The 26708-nt window shown below is 48.2% G+C and overlaps 1 long non-coding RNA gene across 1 annotated transcript; it reads right to left on the reverse strand.

Moving 5' to 3' along the window:
• Nucleotides 1–2885: 2885 nt before the first annotated feature.
• On the reverse strand, nucleotides 2886–26604 carry LOC142834355 (uncharacterized). Its single transcript, XR_012907568.1, has 3 exons — nucleotides 26456–26604; nucleotides 24031–24150; nucleotides 2886–3357 (listed from the first exon to the last, which is right to left on the reverse strand). It is a non-coding gene; the product is annotated as an uncharacterized LOC142834355 (long non-coding RNA).
• Nucleotides 26605–26708: the final 104 nt, after the last annotated feature.

The raw sequence follows: 26708 nt of genomic DNA on the forward strand, positions 1-26708 counted from the left end.
GCACTTCTCAGACAGAAGCCTCCTATACCTAGGACGACTTGAAAAAAAATCACATCCAGGAACAGCCAGACTTCCTAAACTTGATAGGACAGCTACTCCCTTTAGTCCATCCTAAGATCCTCCAGGCTCGTTCAGTCCTGGGCTCATCAACAGAGGCCCTGCTGGGCCTGGGGACTGGACTTCAACTTCCCTTCTCTCAGCCTCATTTTCCCTAGTTCTATAATGGAATAACAAGAGTACTTCAGTGGTGAGCATTTAGTGAGATGGTGGGTGGGAAAACCCCTTGGAAACAGGCTCACAGGATGAGTTAGCCTATGGGCACCACACACAGCCAGAGGTCAAGAAGCAGCTGAGACTGAGGCTTCTGGAATATTCTGCATTCAGAGCACAGGGTTGCCAGTAGCAACAGAGGCTATGCCACTGTGGCTGAGCCAGAGGTTCTGGGACACTACTCTGTGACTAGTCGGAGGCCACAGCAGCTTTAGAACAGAGGAGTGGCATAGGACAGAGTAAATCTGATACCTGGGGCCAGTCTCATCCTTCTACTGAGCCTCAATGTTCACACCCTTACAATGGGAAAATATAGCCCGAGCCCAGAGTTACCCGGAAAGTGAAGAGGGTACAGTTATGCTTTGGAGAGATGAGAAATGAAGACCAATACTGCTGGTATCAGGATGGGGGGAGGAAAGGGGTGAAGGGTATTGACTGGGCTTCCTACCTTAGGCCTGGACACAGAAACAGAACGACTCACTGGCTCCCATATCCCAGAGACCCTTCTGCTGCCCCACTGGGATCCCATAGAGGAATGGATTCTCCGAACCCTTTTACCTCCCTTCTTCTCTGGATCACCCACATCAGTTAAACCCCAGAGGCATGGGAATTAGGGGTGGAGTTTAGGCTTGGAAGATGGTCCCCTAAATCCAGCAGCTGCCACCAGAGGGCAACACTACTCAGGCTGTGACCTTGAGCTCTTAAACAGGGGACCTGAAGGAGCAAGACTGGAATGATCGGTGTGGAAAGGCAGTCTGGCTCTGGCCCCTCATTGCACAGAGAGGGGCCAATGGAGAAGAAGCTTACCTGTGGACTCTGGACATTTGAGGTGTTGGCAGGGGTTCCAAAGCCCTCCGGCTCATCTTCAAGCCTTGGCATACTGTGGCTTACCTGGATACAGAGCACTGGTCCCCTCTTCTCAGTTACACAAACCATCTGCTCCCCAGAACCTGAGACAGTGGAACACCAAGCCCCATTCTGAGATCTGGGAACATATAGATATGTTCAGAGAAAATCATTCACCCCACAGAGACTGTGTCGTGACACCACTGTGCTCCCAGTCAAAGAATTCCATAACTTGCATTCCCAAAGACTGCAGATGAGTCTGGGAGCAGGCAGCGCTGAGTGAGGCATCTCCTGCGAGTACCTGCAAGTACCTCCGGCCTCAAGGACTGCCTGGTCCTCATGGAGCAGGGACACGATGGGGCAAGCACTTGCATCCTCTGCCTCCTTGCTGTCTACCTCCCCACAGGTCACTCCCTAGGCCTCTACAGATTGTCAGGCAAAGTCTCCAACCATGTGTCCCACCTCTTCCTGAAAACCAGACTCCAAACTCCAGACACACAGTGCTACTGGGGTCTTAATGAGCATGCTTCTGGTTTCCCAGCTCCATCTCCCAGTCCCACTGTCCCCTCCAGCTTGTTGCTCATTCTCCCTATTCACAAGGGAATGTTTTCTTCCTATTGTTCAAAGGCCTAGCCAAATTTCTACCTCCTTGTAAGCCTGTCCTGCCCCCACCCTCACACTAACAGCTCTTCTGAAGCTCCAGAATGTTCTGCACATCCAGTCTCAGGATATGGCTTTCTGTACATCTAACTATTAAAATATTGATTTTTTTAAGGCAAAGCCCAGGCCCTATTTATATTTGCATTCCCTTAGTGACAAGAGAATCATAGAGAACAAGTTTATTTTATCAGTTTTAAACCTGAGATGAGGCACCGTCCCCTATGTGTGTTAAATTGTGTTCACCAAAAGCAAAGCAGTGGCTGGAGTTGTAGATCAGTAGTAAAGCACTGTGCCAAGACGCTGGTTCCAGCGCATGGAAAATAAGCAAATAAATAGCAATACAAGAAATAATGGAGGCGGCCACCCATCTTTATCTGCGAGTTAGCTTCTAAATATGTTTTTCCCCTAGGGTTGCACCTCTACCCACTGGTACCAGGGGTACAGGGATTTGGAGCATATAATTGCTGGGGGCACAGGGGTTGTGGCTGTGGATCAACTGTACTTGGTACCTTGTAGAAAGATTCATGTAAAAAAAAAGTGCTGCACGATTTCAGCACCCCACCACCACCCCAACCCTGCCATCCGGCCTTGACAAATGTTCTTAGGGAAGTCCGTTTGTAATTATCTGAGCCTAGAACCTAAATCCACTTCATATAAACACCAAGTATGTGTTTGCTAAGTTTTAATGCACACTAGAGCTCATAGGAGCACAACTGACGTCCATACTGGAAGGAGGCTATTCTGGGATGTTCCAAACCTTACCAAGAGTGCCCCATTTGCAAACACCATCACTCCCAACACTGCCCCTCAGAGGTTGTGATGGTGGGAGAGCCACATATCCCTGCCCCCACCCCGCTCCCTGATCTTAGCTCTCACAGCAGCATTAGACAGGTGCAAAATAAGATAAACATGGATAAAATAAACTCATTCTCTGTTGTAAAGATTCTCTTGTCACTGAGGGAATGTAAACAAGAATAAAGCCTGGGCTTAAAAAAAACAACATTTTAACAGTTCGATGTACAGAAAGCCATGTCCTGAGACTTTTGTTTGCTGTAATAGAGCCACAAGTGGTGTCCGTTGCAAGCATTAACAAATCAGATCACTTATTTGTTTCAAACTATTTTCCTTTTATTTCTTTTTCTTGTCACTAAAGCCTTTGGTTTGGCTTTTATTATTGTTTTAATCATCACACTGGTGTTCCCTGTAAGTTTCACAGAGGACATGAAATGTGTGCACTAACACAGACATTGGATCCGAAAGGCTGAAGACACAACGGCCATTCTGCACACCTCCCGAGGTTCTGTGCCTGGAACTAATGTGCATTTGTCCTGCCTCCCTGTGGCCTTCACTGCATGGTCATCCTAAAGAAAGCAGCACATTGCTGTCAGAGAGGGGGACAGCATGGCGGAACACTACAAAGGAGAGCTGGCCTGGGTCCCAAGGCCTGCCATGGCTACTTGCTGTTAGTTTGTCCTTGAACGTGTCTCTGAACCCCCATTCTGCGAAGCCATGGAAACGAGGGCTGCCTTTCCAGAGCTGGGGTGAGGATTAGCTGAGACAACACCTTGGCAAGCTTCGTACCTGCAAGGCAGCAGTAACAGGTGTTATGGTGGTCCTTGAAAGAGGTAAAGCAGGTGGCCTGCATCTCCATACTCCCTAGGACTTCACTCAGAGACCCCGAGGGGCTAATTCAGACCCCAGTGGGTGTTTCCAGTTCTTCTGCTTTGCCATCAACTTCCTAACAAATGTCAAGGCTGAGACTCGGTTCCTGCCCTGGAAAAATGCAGGACTGGAGCCGCTATCTGCAAAGTGCTGACGAGTTTTAATGGGCTGGAATTCTTTCTCCACCTTCCACCCTCTTGACACAACTGCCAGATTTTGAAATCATCTGTCTTTTTTTTTTAAGTGATTTGAATCAAAAGTTAAATCCTACCAGCTAAATGCCACCTGTGTGAGCTCTCTGCCGAGGCAGTTTGACTCTGTTAAGCTTCTCCAGGCCATGGCAGGGAGCCCCCAGGAACATGCAACAGGCGTGTCTAACGCTCCTGGACAGCATCCATCAGAGTGTAGGCTTGGGCTGAGTGGAACTGCAGGCATGAGATGCAGCCTTGGAAGTGTAGGTGGGGCATTCAGGAAGGCAGGTGAGAGGGAACCACTCAGGAGGTCACAAATCTGGTGCTGTAGGTGGGAGGGAACCACTCAGGAGGTCACAAATCTGGTGCTGTAGGTGGGAGGGAACCACTCAGGAGGTCAGGGCTCTGGTGCTGTAGGTGGGAGGGAACCACTCAGGAGGTCAGGGATCTGGTGCTGTAGGTGGGAGGGAACCACTCAGGAGGTCAGGGATCTGGTGCTGTAGGTGGGAGGGAACCACTCAGGAGGTCAGGGATCTGGTGCTGTAGGTGGGAGGGAACCACTCAGGAGGTCAGGGATCTGGTGCTGTAGGTGGGAGGGAACCACTCAGGAGGTCACAAATCTGGTGCTGTAGGTGGGAGGGAACCACTCAGGAGGTCAGGGATCTGGTGCTGTAGGTGGGAGGGAACCACTCAGGAGGTCAGGGATCTGGTGCTGTAGGTGGGAGGGAACCACTCAGGAGGTCAGGGATCTGGTGCTGTAGGTGGGAGGGAACCACTCAGGAGGTCAGGGATCTGGTGCTGTAGGTGGGAGGGAACCACTCAGGAGGTCAGGGATCTGGTGCTGTAGGTGGGAGGGAACCACTCAGGAGGTCACAAATCTGGTGCTGTAGGTGGGAGGGAACCACTCAGGAGGTCAGGGATCTGGTGCTGTAGGTGGGAGGGAACCACCCACGTCACAGATCTGTGGGAATGACAGAAGACGAAGAGGGATGACCAGAGCTCCACCAAGCTCCTTGTCTGGGAAGTAACGAGCAGTACTTGGAGGTCCAGACTGTGGATCTTGGACTTGATCAATGACTGACATTTTACTGAAGAATAAAGGTCTTTGCTCTGTGTGATACTGATGCTCCGAAGGCATGCAGGAGTAGCAACTGAGCCAGGGAAATCAAGAGGCATAGAAGACTGAGCCAACTCTCCCAGCAGGCTCAGGTCAGTTTGCCAGAACAGGGAAAGAAAACAAACACTGGGGCCAGGCCAAGCACCAAAGATCCTGCTGAAGGCCCCTGGTCTCTACCCTTGGATACACACCGGTGTCCACAGGATTGACCGGCTCAGCCCAGCTCAGCCCAGCTCAGAAGCTTCTCCCAGCTCACCACCGTCACTCCTGGTCCTCACTGCCTGGAGCAAGAAGAGCTCGTCTGCCTAGAGTTAGTTTTGCTCCATGAGGCACTCTTTCCTTCCTGGAGAAATCTGCCCAGCCTGCTGCTCTGGCTCCAATATCACACTTCCCTTTCAGCTTTTGAATTTCAAAGCAAATCTGAGACTGACTGCAAACAGATGGATAGGGTCATAAAAATCCCCAAGCAGGGAGCAAGGAGGCTCCGGTTGTAAAGGAGAGGCTCCCTGGAAGAATGCATGTGCCTATGCTGCCTTCCTCCCTCTCTGCCTTCTGTGAGCACTCTGCAGCAAAAACACACATCCTTCTCACCTTCCCCTCTCCAAACCCTGCTGGCCTTCAAACCTCAACCTCATTCTGTCTTTCCCAGGAAGCTTTTTGTGGCTTCCTCTCTCAGACTCTAACTGCCGCACCTAAGCAGCCACCAGATTCTCCCTGAATCATAGCACCTCCAACTTCCTGGACTCGTGGTCTCAATCATATACCTCTTGCTCTATGACTGGCAAGGACTTTACGTGTCTTAGCCTCTCCAAATCGATTGTAGGCTTAAGAATGAGAAAGCCTCCTTTTGACTAGTCCAGTATTGGACAAATCAACACCAACTAGGTACTTTATATAGTTTAAATGACAATGGTAGGAAGTGAGTAGAGTCACCACTGCTAACTGATGTGAGGATCTGTCATAAAGTGATTCAGGAAATGTCCTTCTGCTGGAGGGCACTATCGGGGTTCTTGGCTGCTCCCAAGAAGAAAGTGACTGAATAATCTCAGATGGGGTTTCAAAAGGGACACCGAGATGAATTGTTGGAGGTGTGGAGTTTATTAGAAGAGTTATTAATGCCACCGACAGGCAGACAGATAAATAAGAGTATGGCTGGGGCTCTGAGGAGAGTCCAGACCCCAGCGCCAGACACAACATGGTGAGGGCTCTGAGGAGAGGAATCAGAACCCACATGGCAGAAGTGGAAGTCTCTTCTTTTTTTTGTTGTTGTTGTTGTTGTTGTTTTTGTTTTTCGAGACAGGGTTTCTCTGTAGCTTTGGAGCGTGTCCTGGAACTCCCTTTGTAGACCAGGCTGGCCTTGAACTCACAGAGATCCGCCTGCCTCTGCCTCCCGAGTGCTGGGATTAAAGGCGCGCGCCACCACCGCCCGGCTTGGAAGTCTCTCCTTTTACCTTTCTGAGGATGGGTAGGTTTCACAGTGCCAGTCAGCAGCCATGCTCTCTGATTCCCATGCAGAAGGCAAAATAGCGAACACAGTATATGTGACCACCAATACCAGCTTTGAAGTCATCTCCCTTCTCCAGGTAAGAGATCCCACACCTGGAAGTCAGTTAGCTAGGAGAGGAGACACACACACAATATCTCAATAGGGTGCCTGTCTGTATCTGTGAAGGGGGAAGGCTGCTGCCTCTGCTGTGACCTGAGCAGCAACTAGAGCCCAATATTGCATTCTTACAGTGACTTCATTCTAAAGGAAGCCCTAGTGTGCCCGTGGAGTGCGGAACACTTCCGCTTGGCAGAGAGAACAAAGAGACGGGACACAGGGCAAGCTGGGTAAGGGAGGTAAAGCGAATTGAACATCACAGGCTTTAGAGTCAGATGGACCCGGGCTCAAATTCTTATTCTGCTCTTCATGAGTTAGATCCTGTGCAAGTGATTCAACCTCTCTGAGTCTTGGTGTTTTATCTGTAATCGAGAATGATAAGAAAATCGGCTCTACAGGCTTTCTAAGGGCTAGACCTGTGTCACCCAATACCTAAGGAGCAAAGCTGTCTTCCTGGTGTCCTTGAGAATGAAGATCTCCCCCTCGCTTTATAGAGGAGGACGAGGCAAGTTTCTGTGAAGTGAGATGATTTGACCATGGTCACTCAACCAACCAATAATTCCATGCCCTGCAGGCTTGCCCACCCTGATGTTTCGGATGAGAGTGAAGCACTTGACATGAATTAATGTCTAAGGTAAGAAGATGGTACTTGGAATGTTTCCTAGTATCTCTAGGACACAGCTGAGGCTTCAAAAAGACAACAAGTCTCTAGTAGAAAAAGGAGCCAGTTGGTCCCTGCGAGGCTTGCTGAAGTAGGGAAAAACTGCTTCAGAACTTCCCACACACCAGCTACCCAATAGCAACCAATGGGAAGTCTTATAATAACTGGTAGTGATGGATAAAAGCCATTGGATCTACACGAGAGATTCTACAGGGGTGTCTATAGCTCATTGAAGGCGTGGTTGGAAGAAAATGAGTCATTTCCTCTTTTACCCAAATGCAGTCAGATCAACAAGCGGGTTACATTTGGAAGCCAAGCCACTGGAGGGGGCCACACAGGCAGCAGGAAAGAGGAATCCAAAGCAGATTGTCCTGAGGTTCTGCCCTCAGCCATTCTGGGTAATCATTCTTCCTGGGTCACTTGGAAGGGACATGGGAGACCCATCTCAGAAGTCAGTGATGTGGCTCTTCAGAACAATTAAGCATAATTATGAGTGTGTTAACTGCGTAGCGAGTTGTGTGTAATTTTCATTCCGAGGTATGACTCAAACGCTCCAGATATGAAAGTCCAAATTACTTAAGCAACAACAACAACAACAAAATGCCCTGCAGACCTTGCGGTGTAGACCCATCTTGGCTGAGCTTCGATTGTGGAGTCGGGAATGAACACAATCTCCACTCGATAGCAGTTCATTTCACTAATGAATTCCCCAGAAGAGCCCCGGAAGAGAGCATCTCTCCAGCTCAAAGTAAGACTTTAATTCATTCACTTAGCACTTAAGCCCATGTCTCAAGTGGGAAATGCCAGTATCGAACATCCATTGAGAGCCGGGTGGATGCTGCATGTCTCTAGTCCAGCCAGGCACAGGAAGCTGAGGTAGGGGGATCTTGAGTTCAGGACCATTCTGTGCATGCGTGCGCGCGCACACACACACACACCTCTGTCTTAGGCCTTCATTCACCAGTGTTTCCTTCAGGGTACTGCAGTTAAACCATCTCATGCGTTCCACCAATGATCCTGAGAAGTCAGGGCTCCTGGCCCCAACTTACAGACATGGATACTAAGGTTTTGAAAGATAAGAGAAGTGGCCAAAGAGCATCCTGGGTCAGAGTTTCCACACCACCCCTTAAGCCACCTTCTAGCTATGAAGTCTGAGGAGAGGTTCTCATCTTTTCAAACCCTCAGTATCCATGTCTACTCGTTCTTCTGCTACCATGCCACCATATCACATGGCTCTCGTTGCCCTTCCCTGAGGTCCTGGCATCTTCCTGTGCCGGGGCTTTGCCCTTCTCTCCTCTGCCCAGGGTGTCCCTCCTCACAGCATTTGTCACCTCCCCCCTGCCCTCTTCACACCGAGCACTAAACCACTTTCAGCAACATCTCTGGGCACCCCTAAGAAACGTTGCACCTAGACTCTGCCCTGCCCCCTACATTAGCTATTTCCTGTATCGACAGTCACCTTGACAGTGTATTATAAATCTCTTTATGAGCCTGGCATCCACCGCACACCCCGCTAGAACACACAGTGCCTGTACTGACATCCTTCCTGCCTCTCCGCATCTGACGCTTGAGCTGCCTCTCGAAACCCTGTGGTGTCACCTGAAAGTTCTGATGCAATGAGGTTGGACTTCTCTATTTTAATGAGGTGTGAAAAATCAGAGCCCAAGTGCAGCCAAGACTCCCATTCAGGACCTCCCCCGCCAGCCAGATCTCAGATGCGCACTCTGTAGGAGTCCCCAGCCAGGCTCTGAGGAACCATGGATTAATAAAACATGCTCCTTAGAGTACAACCAGAATCTGCATTAGACAACTCTCTGGCCTACTGTAAGGGGCCCACCAGTTAACAGCAAGCTTTCCTGACTGTGTACTGTACCGCATTTGACTATAGGTCATGGCTCTGGGTTATAGGGCCAGAAATCAGTCGAGACAATACTAACGCCATGAAAGTGGATTGAGTTCATCTGTCTGCTCAGCCCGAGAGCGATAACAGAAACACATGGAGAGTGAGTCAGGTCCTCAAGGGCTTCTGTTCTGTCCCGTCACAAGAACAACCTGTGATGGCCGTGCTTTGGCTCTGAATAACTGTATTAAGTCTATAGGAAGCAAGTGTGAAAGGAGACATAGCAGGCAGAGAGATAACAAAAAAAAACAAAAACAAAAACAAAGCACCATGAGACCAGGGGCTCACCCAGGGATGACTGGCTTGGCCTTCCATCATCAACTCAGAGGCTTGCAAGCATCCAGCAGACAGCATCTGGGGAAGCTGAGGCAGGTAACTGGATCTCCCAGCTGAGCTGCCTACCACGATGAGCTATGAGCTTCCCATGGATGAACTTCTGTTTCTCTCTCCCACTGACACTTTTACGTCATGGGATGAACAATAACCTCTGATGTTTCCTTCTGGTTGTTCCTGGGGACACAATGCCTTCCCTCTAGGACTCTTTTACTTTCTTCTTCCCTTCATGTGACAGAGTGGGACAGGGCCACCCCATTCTTTGGACAAAGGGTCTTAGAGGACTCATGGAGACTACCATGCTTGACTCTGAGATGGAGGAATCAGTCAGCTTCTCACTAAACGCAAACAGCACAGGCTAACTTACAAACCCATTGTTCTTTCCAGCATGCAGCTGTGCATAGATGCACTGAGGGCGGTGGTTTACGGACAGACCAACTGAAGGGGAGGAACTGACTTGCGAGCTAGTGATGGAAAGATCGGAGATTTCAGTAAACAGAGAGATGAGATGGGGCTAAGCAGGAGAAAGTGGAGCCTCTGCCAAGGCGTGGGGTGCCCTGTAGTAATATGGAGCAGCGGCGGGGCTGTGTCCCCACCACCCCAGCCACCTGCTCGGCTAGCTTATGCCCCGAAATAATTACATGGACACTGTATTCTTTTAAACACTGCTTGGCTCATTTCTACCTAGCCTCTTCTAAGCTAACTCTCGCACCTGGACTAACCCATTTCTTATCATCTGTATAGCACCGGTCTTACCGGGAAGATTCTAGCCTATGTCCATCCTGGGTCGGAGCTTCATGCGTGCATCTTCCCTGGAGCGGGGAGCATGGTGTCTCTCTGAGGTGTCTGCTCCCGAGAGGAGAGCTGTCGAGTCTGAGCTCACTTCCTCTTCCTCTCAGCGTTTTGTTCTGTTTACTCCTCCCACCTATCTTCTAACCAATGAAATGGGCCAAGGCAGTTCCTTTATTAGCCAATGACCTTCCTCCATCAGTGCCCTGCCTTGTGCTCCCTTCCATAGCCTCCCTCAAAGCCTTGGGCTGGATGTGGATTGTACTCCATCACTCCACGAGGGCAGACTCACAGAGGGGCCTTCAGAGCACCATGAAGGAAAGGGCAGCAGTGAGAAGGCTGGCTTGCCACAAGGGGGCAACGAAAGTTAAGAGGAAGAGCAGAGGCAGTGGGAGGAGGAGGCAGGAGCTGCCCAGGAAGGCAAGTTGCTCTTCTCAGGTCCAACTGCAGGAAGGCCACGCATGCTATCTGCCAACCTTCCTGGACTAGCCTAACCCAGGATTGGCTATACCCACGTCCTGCACATGACTGCAGACACAGAGCTTGAAAAAAGGCTGTCAGAAACAAGCATTCAGGTTGCCCACCCAACCTGGAGCACTAGAGTGCAGTACAGGATTGCAATCGGAGAGGCCTGCAGAGAGGACACTGCAGGAGCTGTGTCAGCCCTGAGAGATGAAGCCACTCCTGCTGACAGGAGGAGCCTAGGATCCCGCTGGCCTCATCAGGATACAGACCTCACCCACCTGTGCTTCCTTGGCCCTCTCAGCCCCTTTCCTTCTTGTTCTGCTGCTGCTCTGTGTACCAGACTTTTTCTTTGGGGCCCCCAACCAGCTCCAAAATCATGACACAAAGACTTCTTATTACTTAGGAGTGTTTGGTCTGAGCTTAGGCTTGTTTCTTGCTAGCTCCTATAGCTTAACCTGGTTCTCTTCACCTATGGTTTGCCTTGGGCATTTTTTGCCTTCCTTTCTGTGTATCATACTTTCCTGCTGTCTCCACGTCTGGCAGGCAGCTGCCTGGCTTCTGGTCCTGGGCGTGTCCCTCCCTCCCACATTCTCTTCTCCTCTCTCTTCTTCTCCTATTTATTCTCTCTGCTTCCCGGCCACACTTATCCCTCTCCTGCCTAACTATTGGCTGTTCAGCTTTGTATTAGACCAATCAGATGCAAGGTGAAACAAATGAAACACACCTTTACATAGTTAAAATAGTATTCCCCAACAGCTGCCTCTGTGGTTCTTCCTAAGCCCTGTGGCTCTCCTTCACAAGGGGAAGTCTGCATCCTTTTTCACTGAGCCCTTTGGTTTGAGTTTCCTCAGAGAGCTGCTCCACTCCAGGTCCCCAATCCCAGACAAACCAAGTGCTGCCATACATTGCCCCTAGTTCTGCAAGAGAGGACCCTTCTTTCTCTCAGAGTTCATCTTTCTACTAACGCACGGGACTCTGGTCTTCTCCTTTCACTTGTCCTGGGACCTTGAGCTGTTCATTACCTTTCTTCTTTACCCCCAGCCTCTCCCACTTCTTTAGTGCTGCCTTTCGATATAAAAGCAGGATCAAGAGCCCCTCAGTGCCAAGGGTATTAAAAAAAAAAAGGCACCTGGGCCCTAAGATCAGAAGATCACTGTGACCAGTGTCTTCTTTGGCGTTTTCCAAAAAGCATCTTTGTTCCTGAAACCAGTTTGGACTTCTGTTCCAGTTTACTCAAAAATACGAAGAAAACAAAGACTGTTGTTTTTGCCCTTGAATAGAATTGATCACACAGGCTGCCCTATGGGAAGATGCATTTCTGCCAAGAAGCTAACCCACAAAGGTAAGGCCTCTGGTGACAAGTTCAAGCCCAGACCAAAGCAAGGTTTGACGACATCCTTCATCAAAGGTCCTCCTCAGCTTAGTTGTCATTCTCTCTCTCTCTCTCTCTCTCTCTCTCTCTCTCTCTCGTCACAATGAGGTCCTGCCGTGTGCACATGACAAGAAAGATTCAGTGAGCCTCTTTAGCCACCTTCATCTCCCTAAGAAGCAATGGAAACATTTCCATCTGCCTCTTAGATTTCAATGTGAATTTTAGAATTGGAAGTTGATGTTTAAATAGTATTTGCTTTTAACACATAAGTAAGTCTCAAGGCATGCCACCTCTGCTTCTGCTAACCCAAGCTGCTTGGAGTAGAGACCGTGTTGGTGACCACACCTGTACTTGACAGAGGGTCTGTCCTCTATCAGTCACACGGTGTGATCACACGGTGTGACAAACCACCCACATTATGGAAGCCTCCGTTGCAAGTCTTTTCTCTGCCCATATGTTACTTCTGCCTACATTCATCTCAGCTGTTACAGTGTAGATTCTGCTGAGCTGAGTATCAATGTCCACAATGCAGAGTGGCTGAGTTCGGTCCATGTATGTTCCTTCTTCGTAATCACCAAAATGCAAACTCCTTTAGGTTCACTAAATCAACCGAGACAATCAAGTCATAAGGTTGATCAAAAATCAATGGAAGGAGGTGGCTACACCCCTCGCTGTAAAAGTGTGTGGCAAAGCCTAGGGCTGTGGACTCCTGCTACCTGGGGTGAAGAATTGGGGCCAGAAATAAAAATTAACCCAGTGGCCAGGGAGTCCCTGTCCCAGCTGTCTGGGACCGTGTCTCTATCACACGGGGAAGGTAGAATTTTCCAGCAATCACATAATGAGCCTGAGGTAGAGCCAGGATCCGAATGCAGACCTCTGGCCATTTAAGCCATACTGACCAGGCGGTCATGGAAAGATCACTTGGACATAAGGTCACATTGACCTTAGGGACTGCTCTGGGCTTTCTACGTGACCTTCTCTGTCCTCTGGCACACCAGTCAGAGCTAAGCTAGGGTCCTGTGCCCTCTACACTCACTTACCCACTTAGAGATACCTATCCTGTCACAGGGCTCTGCAGGACTGCCATCGAGTCTTCTGGTCTACTTAGAAACTCCCTGTGGCCTCCGCCCTCCTCAGACCTGCCTCTGAGGTGCTGGACTCCTGGTGAGACCTCTACAGCAGCTGTGGGTGCTCTCCTGTCAGACGTGAGCCTCCATAGGACTCCGGTGTCAAGTGATCCCACTTCATCTTTCTAGTCCCTGCCTTCTTGCCCTCCATTGCATACCTTACCCCTCTCCACGACCTCTGACCCCCTGCCTCCTTTCTCGGTGCTTGCCTCCTACTTCACAGTAAAAGCAGAAACCCTCCGATGAACCCCCTCTCCTCTGCTCCCATGCTGGCACGTCCTGTCCTCCTCTGCTTCTGCATCCCCTCCAACACTTCCCCTCCAGCTGAGAGAGGACCCTCTCCCCTCACTCCTCTACAGGGTTACATCATCCATTTTCTCTTTCTTCAGCTGACCCCTGCCAAGCAGATCGTGAGCGGCCATGTTTAGACACATTCAAGCCTTCTACACCTTAAAAAGAAAATACTTCCCTGAACCCAACGGCCCCTGCCGGCTGCCATTGATTCTCTCCTCTCTTTCTGTCGCTGTGGGGTTTCTTAGCTGTGGTTTGGACAGAAGCAGACAGTGGTAAAAACACATCACAAAGAGTCCTGCACACAAATGCTTATAGCTGCCTTAGTCATAGTAGCTAAACCATGGGCACGACTTTAATCTTGCCCACAGTGAGCAGAGAAAAGTGTGATACACGTAGTTGGCACTCCTCACAGCCATCGGGCTGGATTGCTACTGCAGAGCCTCACGTTTTCTGCAGGGAGCAGACACTTCCATGCAGAGTCTCACAGCCCATAGCTCGTCTCTTTCCCTCGCAGCTGAGGGAAAGGAGGCAGATACAATACACTGAGTCCATATAAAAGCCTCAAACAGGGAAACTAACAGATCTATGAAACAAGGAGCTCCCTGGGGCAGGGGTTCAGAGAGAAACTGGCTGCAGAGGGGTACAAGGGAATGTGTAGGACTGATGGACATACGCAGCTGATTGGAATAGGGAGACCATTGGTGTATGCATTTCTCAAAACTCACTGGATGCCACCACATGCAAGTCGACTTAAGCATTAGAGATGCATGCGGGTGATGAGCAGGTGGATCAATTTCCTTGTGTACAAAACTGCCAGGACAGAGACCCTAGCCTGGGCCTACTCCTATCACCTCCGTCATTGCTCCTGCCACTCCCCCTCTCTTGGTGCCATGGCAACAGCCTCTCCACCCGTTTCCCCACTGCCCACTTGCATCTTTGCTGCCCTGCTAACCGGGACTCCTCCCACAACCATCACCACTATGGAAACATTCCTCTGGGTCCTTACTCTCCTGATTGACAAGCCCCAATTTTCTTATCTGAGCTGAGACTTGAGCCCTGCACTGGAGTTTTTCCAGATCCAGGTCAGCCATGAAGACAAGTTCCTGGTATCTGCCTTGTGTTGTGTGTGATGGGAGGTAGCCGTGCTTCTCAGCGACAGTTGAAGTCAGGGAGTTCTCCAAACACTTGCCAGTGGGAGGAAATTCCCTCTTCCCGTGTCGTGCCCACTCCTGAGCCAAAGAAGGAGTAGTGGGATGAGATTAGGACTGTCCCTACATGGGTGTCAAAAGTCAAGTGCCCGGTCATCTCATCCAAACTGGATCATTGTTTGAAGGCTACTGCCCCCACGATGACACCAACATCCATCCCTCCAGATGCCAATGTCAGGTGTCCACTCGTAGTGAGAACCCTCACTCACCAGCTGTGATCTGTCCACTTCATTCCTCTGTGTGGGGCTCAGCTCTCCCACCAAGTGCCACAACTGCATTGCCTGATACACAGCCTCCTCTGTGGCCAGCCTCCAAGCCATTCCTGTCTTCACCACGAACAACTCTATACCCAGCTCCCACCTTGCACAGAGCCCTCCATCCTTTTCCAAACTCTCAGGATAAAGGCCCAACTCTCTGGTCTGAATAAAGTGCTGTGTTGGCTTCACCCTGTTTCAGCTATTACCCACCCCCCCCACACACACACATGTCCGTCTGGCTCCTCTCAGCACAGACCTCCTTTGTGGCTCGGCTTCCTCCCTCATCTCTCTTTTCTTACTCGCTCTTGGCTACTTCAACCTGCACCTCTACTAGACAGCCATCCTTAGCTATGCTCTCTTCCAGACCAGCTCAACTCCTTCACCCTAGGCCTCCAGTGTCCCTCTCAAGCACACCATTGGCCACTCCCACGTCTCATAAGCCACACGGTTTGAGGGATGCAGCTGCTCAGGTGCTACTTTATCTGCATCACACCATGAAAGACCTCGGATGGGATCCAGTAACCGCTCATTGAGTGAGTGAATGAACAGATGAATGTGACCTTAGCCTAGTTCATCTCTCCTGGATCAAGCACGACCTGTGGCTTCCATCCTTCTTTTTCTCCCTCTCCTTCATCTGTTTCATCCCATTCCTTTTTCTTTATTTCTTTCTCTCCTGAATTCCCAGTAGCTTTGCCCAAATACCTCAGCCCAAAACTTTTGCAGCCACAGTGCCACCTAGAGTCCACCCATGATATGGACCAGTGGCCCAGTCCAGCCCAGTTCTGCCCAGTCTGGCACAGTCCAGCCCTGTCCGGCCCAGTCCAGCCCAGTTCTGCCCAGTATAGCACAATCCACCCCTGACCGGTCTAGTTCTACCAAGTCCAGCCCTGTCTAGCCTAGTCCAGCCCAGTTCAGTTCTGTCTTGTATAGCCCTGTCCAGCCCAGACCAGCAGTCCATCCTATTCTACCCCTGTCTAGTCCAGCCCAGCAGTCTAGCCCAGTTCAACTCAGTCGAGCCCAGTCTAGCCCTGCCCAATCCAGCCCTGTCCAGTCCAGTCCATTCCAGCAGTCCAGCCCAGTCCATCCTGGTCCAGCACAGTCCACCATCCAGTCCAGTCCAGCAGCCCAACCCAGTCCAACCCATTTCCGTCCAGTCTAGTCCTGTCCAGGCTAGTTCTTCCCAGTCCAGCCCAGGCCAGAAGTCCAGCCCAGTCCAGCCCAGTCCAGTCCTGTCCTGTTCTGTACATTGTTCTGGGTATATCTCTGCATCTTGACACTCCACTTGCCTGGCCTTGAGACCCCGCTGCTCCTTCAGTTCCCTAAGTGCTCCATGGAGACTTCAAACAGAAAACTGAAGCAGGGCAGGGAAGAGTGTGGGCAGGGCTCCCAGTGGCATCTTCCCCCGGCATCCCATCTGCCTGCCTTTTCCTATTGCTCTGCAGCTCCATTCCCCTCCACTCAACTTTAGCCTTCCATTTCAGTGACATTATAATGCCACAGCAACGATGCTTAAGGGTCCATGCAAGACCTCAAGTGTAACCTCTTGTCACCAAGGAAACTGTCTGAGAGGAAACAGGTGCTTCTCTTAGTCTAAACGGCCAGTTCTCCTCCAAAGCCACCATCGTTATTTAGATCAAGTGTCTTAAAAGTTTATGTAGTAATCCTATCCCTGGAAGTTCGTGCATAAGGGTGCATGGCACATGAAGGCGTGTCGTAGTAAGTAAGCAGAAATAACCAGGGTGCCCCCAAACAGAAGAATGGGTGCATAACTGTGGCATGTGCAGATCCACGTTTAAGGGTGCTTGGCACATCAAGGTCTATAATAGTAAGTAGGCAGAAGCAGCCAACCTGCCCCACCCTGAAGACTGGGTAAGTGATTATAGGATGTGCAGCCTCTGAAAATGAAACACAGGAGTGTTTTACCATAACATGGGAGCTGCTTTGTAAGCTAAACAGGGATCAGAAAAAAGAAATTAAACCTCCCTTGAGTGCAAATTGTTATCGCCACCATGCAAACTAACAATAGGTATAGGAGGAGTCTGGTGCAACCAGATGTTCTCAGTATAGGAGGAGTCTGGTGCAACCAGATGTTCTCAGTATAGGAGGAGTCTGGTGCAACCAGATGTTCTCATATAGGAGGAGTCTGGTGCAACCAGATGTTCTCATATAGGAGGAGTCTGGTGCAACCAGATGTTCTCATATAGGAGGAGTCTGGTGCAACCAGATGTTCTCATATAGGAGGAGTCTGGTGCAACCAGATGTTCTCAGTATAGGAGGAGTCTGGTGCAACCAGATGTTCTCAGTATAGGAGGAGTCTGGTGCAACCAGATGTTCTCAGTATAGGAGGAGTCTGGTGCAAACAGATGTTCTCAGTATAGGAGGAGTCTGGTGCAAACAGATGTTCTCAGTATAGGAGGAGTCTGGTGCAAACAGATGTTCTCAGTATAGGAGGAGTCTGGTGCAAACAGATGTTCTCAGTATAGGAGGAGTCTGGTGCAACCAGATGTTCTCAGTATAGGAGGAGTCTGGTGCAACCAGATGTTCTCAGTATAGGAGGAGTCTGGTGCAACCAGATGTTCTCAGTATAGGAGGAGTCTGGTGCAAACAGATGTTCTCAGTATAGGAGGAGTCTGGTGCAAACAGATGTTCTCAGTATAGGAGGAGTCTGGTGCAACCAGATGTTCTCAGTATAGGAGGAGTCTGGTGCAAACAGATGTTCTCAGTATAGGAGGAGTCTGGTGCAACCAGATGTTCTCAGTATAGGAGGAGTCTGGTGCAAACAGATGTTCTCAGTATAGGAGGAGTCTGGTGCAAACAGATGTTCTCAGTATAGGAGGAGTCTGGTGCAACCAGATGTTCTCAGTATAGGAGGAGTCTGGTGCAAACAGATGTTCTCAGTATAGGAGGAGTCTGGTGCAACCAGATGTTCTCAGTATAGGAGGAGTCTGGTGCAACCAGATGTTCTCAGTATAGGAGGAGTCTGGTGCAACCAGATGTTCTCAGTATAGGAGGAATCTGGTGCAACCAGATGTTCTCAGTAGTTTTTCTGACAGTCTTGTTTTCCAACATGCTTTTCTGTGTCTTGAAATTTCCACGATGAGCTTATGTTAACTCACAATGGACTGTTTCAACAAATCTGAGAGAAAATGCAAAGGGAACTATTCATAATAAATCTACATTTATGTAGTCTTCTGAATAGTTTATCAGAGACTCGAACTGAGACATCTCCAGACATTTCTTCTCCAGAGTTCTGAGGTCCTCTGAGACTCAGAAGATTCAAGGTCAAGAAACCCAAGTGCCTGTGCATTGTCAGGGCCTCAGTCAGCATCTTCTGGGTCTTAGTGATGTGAGAAGATACCTCACCTGCCATTGGACCCCATAGATGGGGAAGATACCTCACCAGGCATGAACTGCCTTGTTGCCTGCTTTGTCTCGCCCACATTGCTTTGCTCCCTCTGCAGCGACACCTTGTGTTGTGGTCATGTAATCACAGAGCAGGTACTGGATGGGTCTACTCTATAGAACAGGTACCAGGTAGGAGGACATTTAAAATCTGCTGAACTAAATCCTTCAGTGTTTGGCGTTTAACTTTGCTTCATTTAAGCTTTCCCCAACGAGGAGTAGAATGGCATTATTGTGCCAATTTTACAGAGAAGGAAAGAAGAGAGGAGAGGAGAGGAGAAGAGAGGAGAGGAAAAGTCCTGAGGTCAGAAGCTGCGACATTCGAGAGAGCAGGCCCTGCACCTCATGTGGGCAACACAATAGAGCCAATCCCATTGGCAGAGGTGTGAGTGAGCCAGCCCCAATATTGCGAGCAGGGAAGAGCTTACAATACTTATCTGCCATATAGCAACATGGGTGAGAGAGATGCCCACCCCATTCCCCGCCACCCATCAACACCTGAGACAGGTGGGAGAGCTGGCCCTGCCTCTCATCTGCTGCAGCACTCGGGATAAGTGGCCCCTACACCATGCCTGGACAACACAGTTCAGCTGATCCTGAAGTTGTCCGCATGGGAGATCTGACCCTGGGGATGAAAGCGGGAGAACTGGCCCCACCCACTGCTCATCCCTGCCAAGGGTGAGCTCACCAAGGCAATGCAGGAGAGCTCACCCTGGTGGGCTCTCACTCTGGCGAGAACAAGGCAGAGCTGGTGGGCTGACCTACCCTGCAACCACCAGGCCCAGAACCAGGTTATTGTTGGCCCACCCCAATATCCACCCCATCTGTGATCTGCTGGAGCACATGAAGGGACCAGTCCTGCAGACCCAAAGCCGCAGGATTTCCACAACACAGGGCAACGGCAGGATAACCAAGAGGAGCTCCAGTAAGGGCCCAGCATCAATAGTGCAGCAGAAACCAGAGGCCTCAAAACAGACCAGTGACTCTGCAATCAGCACTTGTAAGTGGAGATATATGGACCAAAGGGTTTACTGTGTATATAGACCTAATGCAGGTCTCGGACAGGGAAGGTGTCAATGCTGTGTGTGCCCTTACCCCCAGTCTTCCCTCAAGTCTCTAGACTTGGTAAACCACAATCAAATCACTTATGTTTGTAGTTTTCTCCTCAGTCCGCTATAATCTCTTAAGAGGAGGTATAATATCTTATTTACCTCTGAATGAATCCCCAGTAACCTAACACAAGATCAAAAGGCATGTTAGCGCCATGAGTACCCTGGAACATGCTGATAGATGAAATTTTTAAAATGTAATAGATAATACATGACTATAATCTAAAAGCACAATACTAAAAAGAAAGTATCAAAAAAAAAAAAGACACCTGACTCCCCTGCTCCACACCTCAATTTGCTCTGACACTATTTGAATTGTTCAAGGGCATACAAATAGGTAAAGCTTCTAAATACTTTAAAAGGGAAAGTGTAGAGGACAGAGAGACAGATCAGCAGTTAAGAGCACTTGTTACTCTTACAGATGACCAGGACTCGATTCCTAGCACCCACGTGGTGCTCATAGCCACCCCTAAATCCAGTCCCAAGGGACCCAATGTCCCCTTTTGGACACTGTTGGCACCAGGCATGCATGTGGTGCAAATATGGACATGTAGGCAAAACTCTCTTGCACATAAGCTAAATCAATGTGAAAGAAAACTTTAAAGAAAAGTATTAAGCATTGGGGTGAGGACCCAGTGATTGTTTCATGAAAGGAAGAATAGAAAACTATGGGGGAAATCTCACTTTGACATTTGGATGAAATTTTTCAGGAAGATACTAACAAGCAGAACACAGAAAAACCACTAAAAGAATATTATTTTTTTCTAAGTAATTCAGTACCTTCTACGCAAAGTGGTTAGTATAAAGCTTTGTATTAGTGGGAGTTACTATGGATGGGAAGTTGTGGACTCTTGAGTCAGCATTTTAGAAACTTAGGTAGCTGAATTATTAGAGTTCAGGAGTTCAAGACCAGCCTGAGCAATATAATGAGATTCATCAAAGAATACAAAGGGAGATGAGGAGTAGGCAGGGGGAGATAGAGATTGTTACTTATATTTAAAGACTTAGTAGGAAAATTGAGGTGACACTCTCCACTGACTCTGATAAAAATATTTGATAGATTTCAATCACTCTTGATGAGAAATATATATATTGCATATATTATATATACATATATACACAATGCAAACAGGTTGGCAATGAACCCAGTGCACAGGCTCGTAATTCCAGACATTCAAGAAGCTGAGGCAAGAGGATTATGGGTTCAAGGCATGCCTGGGCTACACAGTGCATTCAAGGTCAACCTGAGCAACTTAGTCAGACCCTGTCTCTAAAAATAATAGAGAGATAGGACCACTGTGTTGTCAGCAGTGCCTGCCTAGCACAAAGAAAATCCTAGGTTCTGTACCGTATTTTTTTTTTGTACAAAGGAAGATATTTCCTGATGACATTTTCATGCCATAGCATTGCCAGCATAATCTTTGATGTCCTAGGAGCACGTGCTCTGAGCTCCAAGAGAAAGGCAAGAATACTCTCTTGCTATTGCCATCACTTTCTTAGTTTTGGAGACACTTGTTGCAGAGGTCGGAGTGGGGAGCTATTTCTACTTCTAATGGTAACAATCCTGGCTTCTTCGTCTATCCACTCCAGGGAAAGCGGGGGTTAGTTTGGAGCTTTCTTCCTGGGGAAGAGAGAAAGACCTAGAGAATTAATATACATTCAATTAGATACTGTAGGGGAAAACTGACAATACCAATAATAAAGATAAAATATCTAGGAATAATCTTAACTAGAAATGTTCAAGATCCCTGTGAAGAAAACTTTAAGGCACTCCAGAGAGACATAAACACATGCTTGAACAAAGGGGAGGGCCGAGCACGTTTCTGACTGAGAAGACACAACATCATAAATACGTCAGTTCTCTCTAGGTCAATACCACGTGTCACGCCATCCCAGTGGAAAGATCAACAGTATTTTTTTAAACGAATAAGTCAGTTGTACGGTTTGTATTGTAAAAATATGTATGTGGTAATATTTCAGAAAGGTCTAAAAGGGAAAAGCAGTGAGGAACACTGACCCTGCCTTTGAAGCAGTCCTCACACAGCCATCTGTATTAAGGCAACTCACCCCTGGCACACAGATTCGATAGAACACAATGGAAAGACATATGGAATTGTGTATTGTAAAGCTGGCCTCGGACATCAGTGGAGAAAAGATGAATTATTCACTAGCTGATATGGAACCAACTAGGTAGCCTTCTAAACCAAAGCTGGGTTTAACTTCACACCTCACCCCAAATGGCTCAAAGATTTGGATCCGAAAGATGAAAGCTCACAAGAAGTGAGGGAGGGCAGTTTTATAATCCCCTTGAGGAGGACTTTTCTACATACGATAAAGACAACATTTCACGTGAAAAGACAGGATAAACTTGACTGTTAACAAAGAAAACTATAAAGTTTCTTCAGTGATAAGAACACTCAATAAAAATATCAACAGTTTTTTTAACTTCACAAACTCTAAAGTTCATATGGAAACATTAATGTGTAACAATCACGCCTAAGGAATTGCAGGCCAAATACTGGCCTCGGAAAACACTTTTTTCTTGTATCACAGGCCAAAATCATTTTCCTTTAAAACATAAACTGTAAAGATAAACTGAAAGCATAAAAGATGCACCTAGACAAGGTGTGATGCTCATAGTTAGAGAAAAACTGTTCTGAATTGTAAGAAAGATGCCCACGGTCACAGGAATCAGAGACATGCCAATGAAGCCTCAGTAAAATCTATCTGGTACCCACCAGACTGGAATTCACCATAAAGCTTGATACTATTCTCTGTCGGCAAGATATGTGGAAGCCACCAGCCACTCATTATCAAGGTGTCTAACCAAGGTGGCTTGCTCCCCTGAGGGCAGTTTTGCAACACTGGCAAAATGCATAGTGTATCCCAGATGCCTTGCCACCATATCCAGGGACTCATCCCACTAATACAGTTACACCCAGGCAAAGAGATGTCTGTACCAACGATGTTTTCTGAAGCATCTTCGTAATAGTACATAATTGGAACCAAGCAGCCGTTAGTCCTATGGGAAGGTTAAGTATGGTGAGGCCTATCTGTCAATGCTATTCTTTGTAACAATTCTTTGTAAAATTCTATAGGATGAGCTGTGTGATACATTATAGAGTGTGAAAGGAGAGCTGCAAAATGTTCGGGGTGGTGGACTGCCCTTAGGAACCTGCAAGAAGCAGGAGAAGACCATATATTCACATCCACTTGCAAGGGCAGAAACTAGCTCTGGATCTTTTCGGGGACAGTGGTGGCAGGCAGCTTGAGCTGGCCAGAAGGTGTCTTGCATTCTGTGTTCCTAGTAAAACAAAATCTGTGTGTCATTTCTGCCCTAGAGTTAGAGTATCCATTTGTTTGGGGGAAAGTGAAAAGCTGGCCATTAAGTAATAAATGTTCCTGTGAAAGGGATGTCTACATAGCTTGAAAATATTTGGACATAAAAATTGTCGCATATGGCTGTGCTTCTGTGGATTTGAATCATCCTCTTTGAAATAGCATGGGATAGGAGGGCCCTTGTTGCTGATGTTTTCTCTGTATGAATTGTACTTCACTGGGCTGGTGCGTGTGTGTGTGTGTGTGTGTGTGTGCTCACACAAAGACTTGCCTGCAGCCCAGTTTTCTCGAGGCATTTTCTCGACTGAGCTTCCCTCTTCTTGAATGACTTTGTCAAGAAGACAGAAAGCACATATCCTAGCAGATCCCCAGAAGTCCAAAGCACCATTTTCTCTGTCCCAAGCGACATGAGGCAAAAGCTGAAACCAACGAAAGAGTTTTGGCCCCAGCACTAAGACTTCATCGTTGACATGGAACCCACAGTCCTAAGCTCTGAACTGCTCTCTGCTGTGAAGAACGGGGGCCTCTTAGAGGAGGGCAGTTCCACAGCCTGCAGAGAAACTAGAACATAAGAAAAGCTATGGAGCCTCCTGCTCTTTCCAGAAATCAGGGCTGCCTTAGAGAGCAGTAAAGTATTTTTTTAACAAGGAGCCAGCTTGCAGTACCTGCCAGTGGTAACGTGGTGGTCATCTGAATAGCACACAGAAAAGAGAAGGGCCAGAGAAATGTGATTTACCACATCAGGATAAGTTCACAAAAAGCTGTGGATTATGGATGGCACCAAAGTTAATTAAAAAAAAAAAAGACATACAGAAAGGTGGTTGTGGTGAAAGGTAAGAAAGTCACTTGTATTTTTTCTGTAAGTTGGAGGATTTTACATATGGGTATTTTACTTTTCCAGTAAATGTCTTTCTTTATGAAGTATTGTTATCTGTATGTTTCTAGCTATGAAACCAGGAAGGAAAAGTCACAGGGAACCACGAAGTCAGGAAAGAGGGAAAGACCATTAGGTGGAAGATGAGCCCCCGCTGAGCCAGCCAGCCAAGCAGGCAGCCTCCACAGACCAGCGCGCCAGCTCACCAGAGCGGTCAGGTGTTCCACCGTGATGAATTAGCTGCGTTCTTAGGGAGGAGAAGAGACATGCAGACTCAATCCCTCATCTCCTAGGAAACCTCCAGATGACCCCACTAATTATAAGATAATAAAAGGATCTAGAAGTCCTAAATAATTCTCACAGACTAGATCCATCTGTCACCGTGACAGGACAATGGGCTGTGTAACTCAGGCCAAGTGAGACTTACAATGTTAAAATTTTGGAAAGAGACACCAGGTTGCAGTAAAACTGGAGACTGTGTAAAAGGCTCAGGTTTACAAATTTTACTGAAAGAACAAATGAATAGTAAGTGGAAGAAGAGGCTGCCCAACCTGTATGCCAGGGGCTCGTTTTTTTTTTGGTCTCTTGGAAGACGAACAATATTCCATGCTCAACCAAAGATCCAACTGACTCCTACAGTGTCCTGGCCTGGCTCTGCAGTATTTTTCGATCTGGAAGATAATTCACGCTGAGTAAATATAAAAATAAAATATCTAAAACATTAAGAAGTATAACATCGAATGCAGAAATAGTAAAGAAATAAGCTAACGCATAAAACTGATGCTTTTAGGCTCAATGGAAGTGGAAACATAGTCATAAATTTGGGGGATTGTTGGTTTGGTTTGCTTTGCTAATGAGACAGGGGTCTCATGTAATCCAGTCTTGCCTCCAACTCACTGTATTGCCAAGGATGTTCTTGAACTTCTAATCCCCCTGCCTCCACCTTCTGTGTGCTGAGATGACATGTGCTCTATCATGTCCAGTTTATGTAGTGCTAGGGATGGAGCCCAGGTTTTCAGGAACGCTAGGCAAGCACCCCAACAACTGGTTACAACCTCGGCCCTCTTAAGTTTTGAAAAACTTACGTGCACATGTATGTGTACATAGGCATGTGTGCCGTGTGAGTGCATGTCCGTAGAGAACAGAGCTCAACCTCAGATGCCATCCACCTTGTTTTGGCGTTTTAGACAAGGTCTCTCACTGGCCTGAAGCTCACAGAGTAGGTTCATCTGACCGGCCTGCAAGCCCCAAGGCCCTCCTCTTGCTGTGATTACAAGCCTAAGCTACCACACTAGGCTTTTGTGAACGATGGTTCCGAGGATTGAACTCTGGTCCTGTGCTTTCTTGGCAAGGCTATCCCCCAGCCCAAAACAACTCACGATAATATACATCTTAACATAGCGAGAACAGAGGGTCTCTCTCTGCAAGCCCAGGCACCCTGGTTCATGGTTTCAGCTGTCTATGGCTATGTACAAGCAATCCTAAATTCACCAGTTTATGAGAGCAGCGTCAGCCTGTCTCTCCATCTCAGAAGTCAGGAGTCAGGCAGGCTGGCTAGGGAGTTCTGCTCTGTCGACTATTCACTTGGACATTGGGCAATTTTCAGGTGGTGGTGGGGCATGAGGCTTGGGACCAAGACAGATCTGCTCAGATTTTCCTAAGACTTCACAGGATCGCTAGAAGGTAGACTCTGGGACCCTGTATCTCATGGTCCCTCCTGGGTCATAGGGACCATGAGACTTCTTACCAGAACCAGGGTGAAAATCTCAGAACAGGCATAATGTCACTTCTGCCATAGTTTAATGGTCAAATTAGCCACGGGCCAAACCACATTTAAAGGAGCAAGATGGACTTCACACAGATCTTTAAAGTGAGAGCAGATCGTGTTGAATCTTTCTGCCTCACTGAGGACTGGGAAATAGGTCAAAGCCTTTGGCTCAGGACTAGTCAGGAGCTGACAATGATGACGGCAGTTAACCCCCAGGATTTTATTGAGTGTTTACTAGGTGCCTGGCAATGCTATGAATACTTGGAGTTTATGTTATTGAATCTTTGCAGCACCCCTGCGAAGAATCTCTTACCGTCCCTTTGTGTAGATTAACAGGCTGACTCATCTGACCATGATCAGATCGCTCACCCCAGAACCACACCTTCCCGAGAGGGGAGGCTGAAGCGACCCACAGCTGCAGGTGATGTAGAGCTTTCTACCCTGAACAGAGGGCCTGGACAAATGTCCTGAGAGCACTGGGATCTTGGTGGAGCAGGGCCCACACTGTGGATAGGGAATACAGGAGGAGCGGGAAAGTGGGAGGCAGATGAGGAGACTCACACTGTGGGAGATATGAGAAGTAAGGCATGAGAGAAGGGGAGGTGGGGGGAAACAGAAGCATGTGAAAGTAGAAACTGGAGGTGAGAAGGCAGGACTTGGGGGGTTAGGGACAGAATGGACCCAAGAAGAGCTCCAGAGGCAAATTTCCCATAGTTGTACCCCAAGCCTAATCTAGACACTGTGGAGACATGCGTAACAGCGCTCACTCCCTTCTATGATCTGCTCTTTGAAGGAAGGACAAGGACCCTCCCTGTACTCTTGCATACTTGGATCTTAGAGAAACTGGAGGGTGATAGGCTCCAGTCTGCAGACCCCTGTGGCCTACATTGGTCAGCAACTCTAATCATTGAAGACCCACCCCCAAAGCAGTGTGACACAAGACAGTGGTTAAAAGCTTCTGCATCAAGTAAAATCCAGTCTGAATCACAGATCTGGGGCTGTTGACATCTAAACTCCCCCGGCTTCTGTTTGTCCACCAAAGGGCACGATAGGAATGCTGTGTGGTAAGACACGTCACATACCGAGCATAGGGCTTAGGGCAAAGTCATTACCGAGCAATTAATAGCAACAATAACAACAACAGTAAATCCTGCCCTCTTTGCTTTCATTCTTTCTCAGCTCACATTGGCTTCTCCCTTCTCCCTTACCCCGCTGTACAGCCGACCAAGGATGGCGATGATGTTTCCGGACATTTCTGTCTCTTGGATCAACTCTTGGCACTCCTTCCCAAAAGAGAGTTAAATAGCTTGGAAACCGGAGCTGGGGTTTCTGCTCCCCCTCCCTCTCCCAAGGCCCAGGTTGTTCTGGTCAGGTACCCATAGGAGCACAATAAAGACTGATTGGGCTAAATGGGCAATTTATGGCTTCTCTTTGAACAGGCCTTAGATGATTACCTTTTAT

Source organism: Microtus pennsylvanicus, chromosome 13 (genome assembly GCF_037038515.1).
Source record: "Microtus pennsylvanicus isolate mMicPen1 chromosome 13, mMicPen1.hap1, whole genome shotgun sequence".
NCBI classification, from domain to species: domain Eukaryota; kingdom Metazoa; phylum Chordata; class Mammalia; order Rodentia; family Cricetidae; genus Microtus; species Microtus pennsylvanicus.